The sequence below is a fragment of the Cupressus sempervirens genome, chromosome 1, assembly GCF_028749045.1.
Source record: "Cupressus sempervirens isolate cs-2001-9-10 chromosome 1, ASM2874904v1, whole genome shotgun sequence".
NCBI classification, from domain to species: domain Eukaryota; kingdom Viridiplantae; phylum Streptophyta; class Pinopsida; order Cupressales; family Cupressaceae; genus Cupressus; species Cupressus sempervirens.
In genome coordinates, this window is record NC_143118.1 from 442,045,981 (window position 1) to 442,056,296 (window position 10,316).

Consider the following 10,316-nt stretch of genomic DNA (forward strand, 5'->3'; position numbering starts at 1 on the left):
CCATGCCTACAACATAGGAGATGTCAAGTCTTGTATGAGTTAGATAAATGAGACTTCCAACAAGTTGGTGGTACAAAGTGCCATCAACAAGTGGAGAAGAACATTGAGCCTCAAGTTTGACTCCAGAAAGGAAGGGAGTCGGAGCAGGCTTACATCTAGCCATATGAAACCTCAAAAGTAAATCTAGAGCATACTTGGATTGTGTGATGGTGATCCTAGAAGGAGACTGAAGGATCTCAATCCCGAGAAAGTAATGCAACAAGCCCAAGTCAGTCATCAAAAAACTATCTTGAATGGCCACTTTGACAGTCTTAATGGTGGGTGAAGAACTTCCTGTGATTAGCAAGTCATCAACATACAAAATCAAAAATAGAAGTGAATCACCCTATTGCAAAATGCAGACATTAGGATCAAAATGGCACTGAGTGAACCCAACTGATAGAAGGAAGGAGTCCATCTTGGCATACCAGGCTTTAGGAGCCTATTTGAGGCCATAAAGAGACTTTCGAAGATGGCACACAAGTGAGGAATCCTTAAGAAAGCCCTGTGGCTGCTCCATGTAGATCTCCTCATGAAGGTCACCATGAAGAAAAACACTCTTCATATCCATTTGATGTACTTCCCAATGATTAGCTATAGTAATGGCAAGAACAATTTGAATGGAATTCATTCAGGCAACTGGCGCAAAAGTCTTAGAGTAGTCAATCCCAGGAACCTGGGAGAATCCTTTGGCAACCAAGCGAGCCTTATATTTGTCAATTGATCCATCTGCTACAAATTTTGTCTGATAGATCCACTTACATCGAACAAGTTTTCTTCCTTTAGGAAGAGGGACAAGATCCCAAGTGTGGTTCCTCATCAAGGAACTATACTCTTCTTGCATAGTTGTATCCCACTTAGGAATACCAGAAGCCTCATGAAAGGACTATGGATTTGAGGTAGTAGCAATGAAGACATGTGGAGCATCCTGATATTGTGAATGAGTTCGCCTGGTGTCTGATGGATCCCCAACCCAATCACCTGCAGATTGCAAGGTCTGTCTAGCCCAAATTCGATAGGAAGATGGAAAATCTAGAGGGGAATCATTAACCTCTGAATGAGGACTAGGAGAGGAAGGAGGTGAGTTCTCTAAATCACTTTCTGCATCAGAAGTAGAGGTAGAAAACTATTCAAGTGAATCTAACTCATTAGAAGATCTGTCATGTATTCCAAGTGACTCTAATGTCAAGGTAGAAGGAGTTGGAGAAGTGATAGAAAGTGAGCTTGAAGATCCCTCCTCAAACTGAACACTCCTCTCAATGAATAACTCATGTGTAGTAGCGTAGAGAAACTGATAACCCTTCACACCATCAGGATAACCTACAAATATGCAAGGTCTACTTTACAGATCCAAGGCCTTATAGTTGTTCTCTATAGGAATGTGGGCCCATGCAAGGGAGCCAAAAACTCAAAAGTTTGTAATTGATGGTTTCCAACCGCTCCAAGCTTCAAAAGGAGTAACTCCCTTCAAGGCTCGGTGAGGAACACAGTTCTGGATATAACAAGCACAGTTAATGGCTTCTGCCCAATACTGTGGTGTAAGAGATCTAGAGTGAATCATACAGTTTTCCATTTCCTTCAAGGATCTATTCTTTCATTCTGCAACACCATTTTGCTGAGGATTGTATGGAACTGAATGCTGTAAATCAATCCTCTCTGAAGTGCAAAATCTTTCAAACTGATGGTTGACATACTCACTACCATTGTTTGTGAGAAAAAACTTGATGGCTTTCCTAGATTGCTTTTCTACAAAATTTTTGAAGTCTTGAAAATGATCAAATACCTTTGACTTCTGTTTGAGAAAGTACACCCATGTATATCGAGAAAGGTCATCAATGAATGTGAGGACATATCGGGCCCTGCTGAAAGAAGGATGTTGAAATGGACCAGCCAAATCACCATGAACTAACTCTAGTATCTATGAAGCTCTCCATGCCTTACTTTTGTCAAACTTTTCCTTAGGATGCTTACCAAGAATGCAACCCTCCTAAGAATTGAACCAAAGGCAACCCTGTGACCATGCTGTGCTGGTTGAGCTGATGCAAATAGCAAAAGTTAAGATGGCCAAATCGCTCATGCCATAATTTAGTCACATCATTAGAGTGAGTGAGAAAAATAGATGAAGAAGGATCAGGAACAAAGTGAGAAAATAGATAGAGTCATGACTGATGATCTACTCTCCCAACTGCAACTACATAATCACTATGCAACTCATGTATCTCCACTGAATCAGGAGTGAACTCAACCCGCTTGCCTAAACCTATGTGAGTGATCTGGTATATTGATAGGAGATTAGTTGATAATGAGGGTACATAAAGAACGTCATGGAATGTGCCATCCCCCACATCAATAGACCCTCTCCCACACACCTTAATAGGAGTGTCTTCACCCATTAAAATAGAAGGCATAGTACATGGATCCAAGGATGCAAGTTCTTCCTTAGATGAAGCCATGTGGTGCGAAGCACCTGAATCAAGAACCCAAGTGGATGGTGAGGAAGCAACTGCAACAAGAGCCTTGCCCTTTCCTTTCCCCTTGTTGTTTTCTTTTGCCTTGTTAGACTCTTCATTAGAACTTTGTTTGATAGACTCAGGAACACTAATATTATTCTTCTCAAGAATGTATGTCAAGTGATCAATTTGTTTCTTCAAACATTTATGTTCATCATGACCGGGTCTTTTACAATAGGCACATTTAACCTTTTCTTTCTTAGGCTTATCGCCCTTAGAGGATGAGGTATCAATAGTTTCTTTTGAAGCAATTGGTATCTGATCCTTCTTTTCCTCACTATTATTTTGTTTCTCATCCTTACTATTGTTGTTACTACTTTGTCCTTTTTGTTCTTTTATGCCTTGGTTGGTTGCTAAGGCATGTGACTTAGAGGACTTAAGAGTGCCCATCTAGATTAGCTTGTCCTGTTCTCAAGTGAGATTGACAACAAAATCATCTAGAGATGGCATGGTGAATTGAGTACCAAGTGCACCCTTAGTAGAATATAAGGTAGAGACAAACACAGAATATTCTAAACTTAGCTTAGAGAGAATACTAAGAATTAGTTGTTCATCTTTCTTTTCAATTCCACATTGTTTTAATTGCAGCCTTAGTGATTTCAATTTGGTGAAGAAATCTTGGATTGTGTTGAAATTTTATGGACTTAAACTAATTAATTCATTTTCCAACATATGACCCTTCATTGAATCTTGTGTGCCAAATAGTGTTTCTAGCTTTGTCCATACTTCATTTGGTGTATCCAAGGACTCAATGTGAAATAGAAAGTTAGGAGAAATAGACAAAAAAAATGTTCCATATGCCTCATCACATTTGTTAAACCACTTAGGCTTATCTTCATCTTTATTAGGTTCAGTTTCAAGTCCCATAGTTATCCTATTTAATCTCGCTTTCCTTAAGTGAATTGTCATGCATGATTTCCACTCAAAGTAATTGTATGGAGTTAGGATGGGCATATTTGTTTGATCCATGATGAAGAAATGTAGAGAAGAAATGCTAAAAAGAAGAGAACCTAGCCACGATAATGCCCCTCCTTTTTACTCAATCAAAGAACCCTCCCCAAAAGAAATATGATTTGGCACTTTATTTTAGTGCGTTTACAACTACCACTAGAAAGAAATACTTAGTGGTCTTGATTTCAATGCATTACAAACCCTCATGAAGAGCATATGTTGAAAGTGAAACTTAGGTACAATAATCAAGGAAACAAATAGCACCACTGTGATCTACTCAAAAAATCATGCACTTTCAAAAAAAGAATCGCCTCAATATGAGGTCGTATGAGAAAGTTATGATCCTCTGAGGTTTTCAAAATGAGAACTGTGCACAATTACAACCAAGAATCTGCAATTTCTGAAACATTTATGCATGAAAATCAAAAAACAACTCCACTAGTGGATAGAGCACAAAAAAATAGCCAAGGTCATAATAAGAATCATCAAAATCAGAGTCTGTGGTCGTATGAGCAAGAACGAGACATTTGAAAACTGTGTTCAAATTTGTGACTGCCAATGGAGAGGGGTACGACTGTAGCTTTCCACACTTGATCCTGCAAAATATATAGATTGTATGAAAAATCTAAAAGATACCCAGATAGTTTTTCGGGGCTGCAAAAAAAACTTAGAAAGCATTTTTCTTGCTGATGTATAGAAGATGTTGCTATAGTGTAAATCAGACACCTTTAACAGTAAAAAATGGCTCTAAAAATCAAGAAACGACCCCAACAACCAAAATATGACATGCAAATGCTAGATCAGCTTCCTAAGTCCATCAATGGCATGCTGGAACCTGCAATACTGATTGAAAACTCCAAATATGCAAGTTGGTTGTCAGATTTGAGATTAAAACCCTAGAGAAAAATCATTTTTGTCAAAACTTTTTTGATTCTCAAGATCATCCAAAGATGCAAGAGAAGAGCATACTTCATTTTTCAAAAAAACTACAATAAAATTTATTAGCTCCCTTGAATCTCTCAAATAAGGAAACTAAAATCTACTCTTGCACATAGAAAAGCTCTGGTACCATGTTAGAATTTGAAAAGATTAATAACCCAGAAAGTGCAAAGAATAAATATCTAAACTATGAATGCAAATGATACAAAATCAAAATAGCAACACAGAGTTAGTCTCCTAGAGAGTAATGCAAATGCTAGAAGTAAAATAACATTAAGAGGATGCAAAAAATAAGAGATGCAAATACAAGCCAAGTAGCATGCTTATATAGGCTAGGAAGAGGGAGGAGGTGGCAACACCAACTAATGAGGAGCAACCATCTATCAGACTAAAGATAGCAAAGTATCTTCCCAAGATAGCTAATGGATGCTCACATGTAGGAAGGTGACACCTCACAACCATTCACCTAATAAGACATGCTTTATTAACCTAATGAGATTATTAAAAGTGTAGAAAAAACTTAGCAAGATAGGAAAAATAAAAAACTACACTAACAGGTAAGCTGAGGGTTGACAAGTTTAATGGGAAGAACTTTTAGTTATGGAAGATGCAAATGGAGGACTATCTTTATCAAAATGATTTATGGAAGTTTTTGGAAGGAAAAACTAAGAACCAAGGAACTATGAAAAATGAGGATGGGGAGATTTTAGACAGAAAGACACTTGGAAGCATTCAATTATGCTTGGCACCATTAGTGACATTTAACATTACAAAAGCAAAGACAATGGAAGAGTTGATGGAAACCCTAGCAAAATTGTATGAATAGCCCTCCACTTTAAATAAGGTATTTCTAATGAAGCATTTATTTAATATGAAAATGACAGAAGGTGGATCTATTGTAGATCTTTTGAATGAGTTTAATATTGTTACTATTCAGTTATCTTATGTGGGTATTCAATTTGATGAAGAAATTAAGGCTCTCTTGATTTTGTGTTCTTTGCTTGAAAGTTGGGATGGCTTGGTAATGGTTGTGAGTACTTTTGTTTCTAGATCTAATACCCTAACATATGATGTGTGATTGGTGTTATTTTGAGTGAGAAAACTCATAGGAAAACCTTAGATGGATCTACATTAGGAAGTGCTTTGAATGCACAAAGAAGAGGTAGAATGACTGAGAGAGGAAATAATTCTAGAAATCATGGGAAATCAAGAGGAAAGTCAAAGGGGAAAATTTCTCAATCGAGAGGACCAAATTATTGTTGGTACTATGGGAAACTAGGGCATAAGAAGAAAGATTGCTAGACCTGAAAGAAAAATAAAGGAGATAAACCAAAAGGGAATAAGGAATCATATGTGGTAAGCACCAAATTTGAAGAGGATGCTTTTCTTCCATCTTTAGAAAGTGTTGATGATTCATGGGTTTTATATTTTGGTGCTTCATTTCATGCTACACCTCATAGAGGTTATTTCATTGATTATGTCTAAGGGAATCTTGGGCTTTTTTATTTGGGAGATAATGAACCCTATTAGATTTTTGGAAAAGGAAAAGTTAAGATAAGTTTTGGAATGGGAATCATTGGCTACTACATGAGGTAAGACATGTTCCAAGGTTGAGTAAGAATTTGATTTCAGTAGGGCAACTTGGTGATAAGGGTTGTGCAGTTACTTTTAATGATAAAAATTAGAAGGTTTCAAAAGGTTCCCTTGTAGTAGAAAAATGTGTGAAAGTAGGCACCTTATATCTTTGTACAAGTCATACTATTCCTTCTACTTTGATTATTTCAGAAAAAAATGAATGTTCAGGCACAATTACTGTAGTTGAGCAGGGAGAACAAATAACTACTGTAGATTCTGATACATCACTATGGCACAAAAGACTTGGGCACATGAGTGAGAAAGGTATGAAATTACTTCATTCAAAGAAAGTTTTACCAGGTTTGAAATGTGTTAATATAGATTTTTGTGAAAGTTGTGTGTATGGAAAATAAAAGAGAGAGAGTTTTGTGAAGACTGGGAAGGAAAATAAAAGTGAGATATTAGAGGTTGTGCATACAAATGTATGGGGACCAGCTTAGGTATCTTCCCTTGATGTCTCTCATTATTATGTTACATTTTTTGATGATGCAACTAGAAAAGTATGGGTTTATTTCCTTAGACAGAAATCTGATATATTTCAAACTTTTAAGAAAGAAGATGCTTGGTTGAAAATGAGACTGGTAGGAAATTAAAATGTCTCAGATCTGATAGTGGTGGTGAGTATTGCAGTCATGAATTTGAAGATTATTACTCCACTAATGGTATTCATAGGCAAAAAACTATTCCAAGGACTGCATAGGAAAATGGAGTGGTTGAATGCATGAACATGACTACAATGGAGCATGCAAGGAGCATGAGGTTGCATGCAGGGTTGCCCTTGCACATGTGGGTGGAGGTTGTCAATATTATTGTATATTTAATTAATAGAGGTCCCTCTACTCCTTTGGGTTGTGGTATTCTAGAGAAAGCATGGATTGGTAAGAAGGTGAGTTATTCTTTTCTTATAACCTTCGGTTGTGAAGCATTTTCTCATATAGATTCCAAAAATAGAACCAAGCTAGAAGCTAAATCAAAGAAATGCGCATTTTTTGGATATGGCATTGATGAATTTGATTATAGGCTTTGAGATTTTGAAAATCATAAAATTGTAAGAAGCAGGGATGTCATATTCAATGAGAAAGTGTTGTAGAAAGAAAGATCTATTGCAGCAACATGAGAAGAAAGAATATGATTATGTATTGCTGGATGATACTCCAAAAGATGATGTTCTAAAAATTTCTCATGATGTGCAACAACTACAAAAACAAATACCACACACCCCAATGAATGTTAGATGGTCAACAAGGCTAAGTAGACATCCAAAAAGATTTTCTCCTTCTTTGTACTCTATTTTACTAACAGATGCTGGTGAACTTGAATGTTATGATGAAGCTGTGTAGGTGGATACTAAGATTTAGTGGGAGTTTACAATGAAAGATGAAATGGACTCCTTGTTGAAAAAATAAGACTTGGGATTTATGGAAGTTGTTTGTAGGTAAAAGGCCTTTATAGAATAAATGGGTTTATAGGTTGAAAGAAGAGGATGGAGGTAAGAAAAGATTTAAATCTAGGTTAGTAGTAAAATGATTTGTACAGAAAAAGGGCATTGATTTTGATGAGATATTCTCTTCTATTGTTAAAATGATTTCTATTCATACTGCTTTAAGTATTGTGGCTATTGAAGATTTGCATTTGGAGAAGCATGATATTAAAACAACCTTCCTTCATGCTGATATATATATATATATATATATATATATATATATATATATATATATATATATATATATATATATATATATGTGGCACAACCAAAGATATTTGAGGTCAAAGGTAAGGAGGACTTAGTGTGCAGATTGAAGAAAAGTTTATATGGGTTGAAGTAAGCACCTCAGCAATGGTATCTAAAATTTGACAGTTTTATGCATGAACATGGATATAGTAGGTTTCATTTAGATAATTGTATTTATTTTAAGATGTTGGATGATGACAACTACATTATTTTATGTTTATATGTTGATGATATGCTTGTAGCTGGGTCTAACATGGATCACATTAAGGGGCTAAAACACTAGTTAGCACATGAATTTTCTATGAAGGATTTGAGGGCAACAAAACAAATCCTTGGTATAAAGATTTCTAGAGATAGAAAGAACAAAGAATTGATATTATCTTAGGCTGATTATATTGTGAAGGTGTTGTAACCTTTCCCTATGGAGAATGCTAAAGATGTCAACACACCTTTACTTGGTCATTTGAAGTTGACTAAAGAGATGTGTCCCAAGACACAAGGAGAGGAGGATAAGATGTACAAGGTACCTTATGCTTTAGCTGTAGAAAGCTTGATGTATGCTATGGTATATACTAGGCCAGATATTGCACATGTAGTGGGAGTCATTAGCAAGTATATGAGTCATCTAGGAATTGAGCATTGGAATGCAATTAAATAGATTCTTAGATATTTGAGAGGAGCAACCAGTAAGTGTTTACACTTTGGGGGATCTACTACTGATTTACAGGGCTATATTGACTTAGATTTGGCAGGGGATATTGATACCAAACATAGTACTACAAGTTATGTATTTAGTATTGGTGGGGCAACTATGAGCCGAGTTTCTTGATTGCAAAAGGTTAATGCTTTATCCACTACAGAGGTAGAGTATGTTGCTGATATATAGGTAAACAAGGAGATGATATGTATTCAATTCTTCTTGGAAGAATTGGGACACCCTCAGATGGATAATTATTTGTTTATAGATAGTTAGAGTGCCATTCATCTTGCAAAGAATTCAGCTCTGCATTCAAAGACAAAACACATTCAGTTGTGGTACCATTTCATTTGGTTAGTTTTGGATGATGGACAGTTAAAGCTAGACAAGATACATACTGATGACAATCCAATGGGTATGTTTACAAAGGTAGTGACAAGGGAGAAGATGAACTCCTCTTCAACTTTGGTTGGTCTTCTAGACTGAATAGAATAAAAGAACAACATGGTCTAGGATGGTTTGATCCAGTGGGAGCCTCATGGAGTAGCGACATAGCTAAATGATCAGTCTCCAAGCGGGAGATTATTGTCTAGTATAGAGTCTGATCAGTCCCCAAGTGGAAGATTGTTAGTTTGTGGTGACTAATCAGGGAAGTATTGTACATATTTCATAAATTCTTAGTATTCACCAATTTATGGGCTGAGATGTTGTAACTAATTTTAACCCTAAAGCAAAAAAAATACTTTTATAAAAGGGCTTAGGGTTAGGGATTTTTTCATAATGTGTGATGTAAAAATTGCTTCTTGCAGTGGTACTGAGATGTAAGAGATTATAGATTGTAATCAAGTTGTAATCATTGGATCTTAATAATATTAGACTTTCTGTTTGGTGGACATAGCCCATGGATTAGGTGAACCACGTCAAATCTTGGTGTCTTGTGTTCTCTTCTATGTGATCCATTATTTTTTGATATTGTTTATATTAGAATGAAATTTTTATTTGTATCTATGGTGTTATCCTAATAGTATTGTGATTCTTGGATGCTAGCATTCTTGCTCCCATCTTTGAATCTCTCATTCTATAGTGCGCCTTGCAAGGGTTGCATAGCTAGGTTCATTTGAGAGCCACCATACTTGTATTTGCACCTTTGGACATCATAGATAGAGAACTATAAGCCACCTCTTGAAATGCTCTTTTATTTTTCATGGGTATTCTTGAGGATAAGGGTTTATAGAAGTGTGCAAACATTTTTGGTATACCATGGTAAAGGAAGAAAAGATTCTTCTCTGGCTAGACAAAATTGCATATGGTTCCCACCACAACAAAATTAGCATAAATTAATTTTTTTTATAGTGCCTCCCATGAAACTATTGATTTAGCCAGCATTGGATGCATCATTCACAATTGGAATAAAGTTGTGATAAAATTGCCAAGGATATAGGGAAGGCTACAAATGACATTGCCGAACTAGAAGCCATATCAGAAGGTCTATCCATGTGTAGATCTCTTGAAATAAAAAAACCTCACAAAAAGGAGAGTCTCATATTGTAATTAATGCCATTAGAATAGGTTCAACTTCTAATTGGTGTTTAAATAGATTTAGTGGTATAAGTTTAACCTCTAATTGGTGTTTTATACTTTATGATAACATGGAGGTTTGGATGAAATAATTTCAGTTGTATTTTTGGTTAGAAAAATGGTAAATTTCAAGTCACCTACATACATTATAATTTGCTAACTTCAATTATTTTGACCTAAACAAATACTTTGAGGAACATTTAAACCAAAATAGTATGGTTCGTAGTTTAGCTTA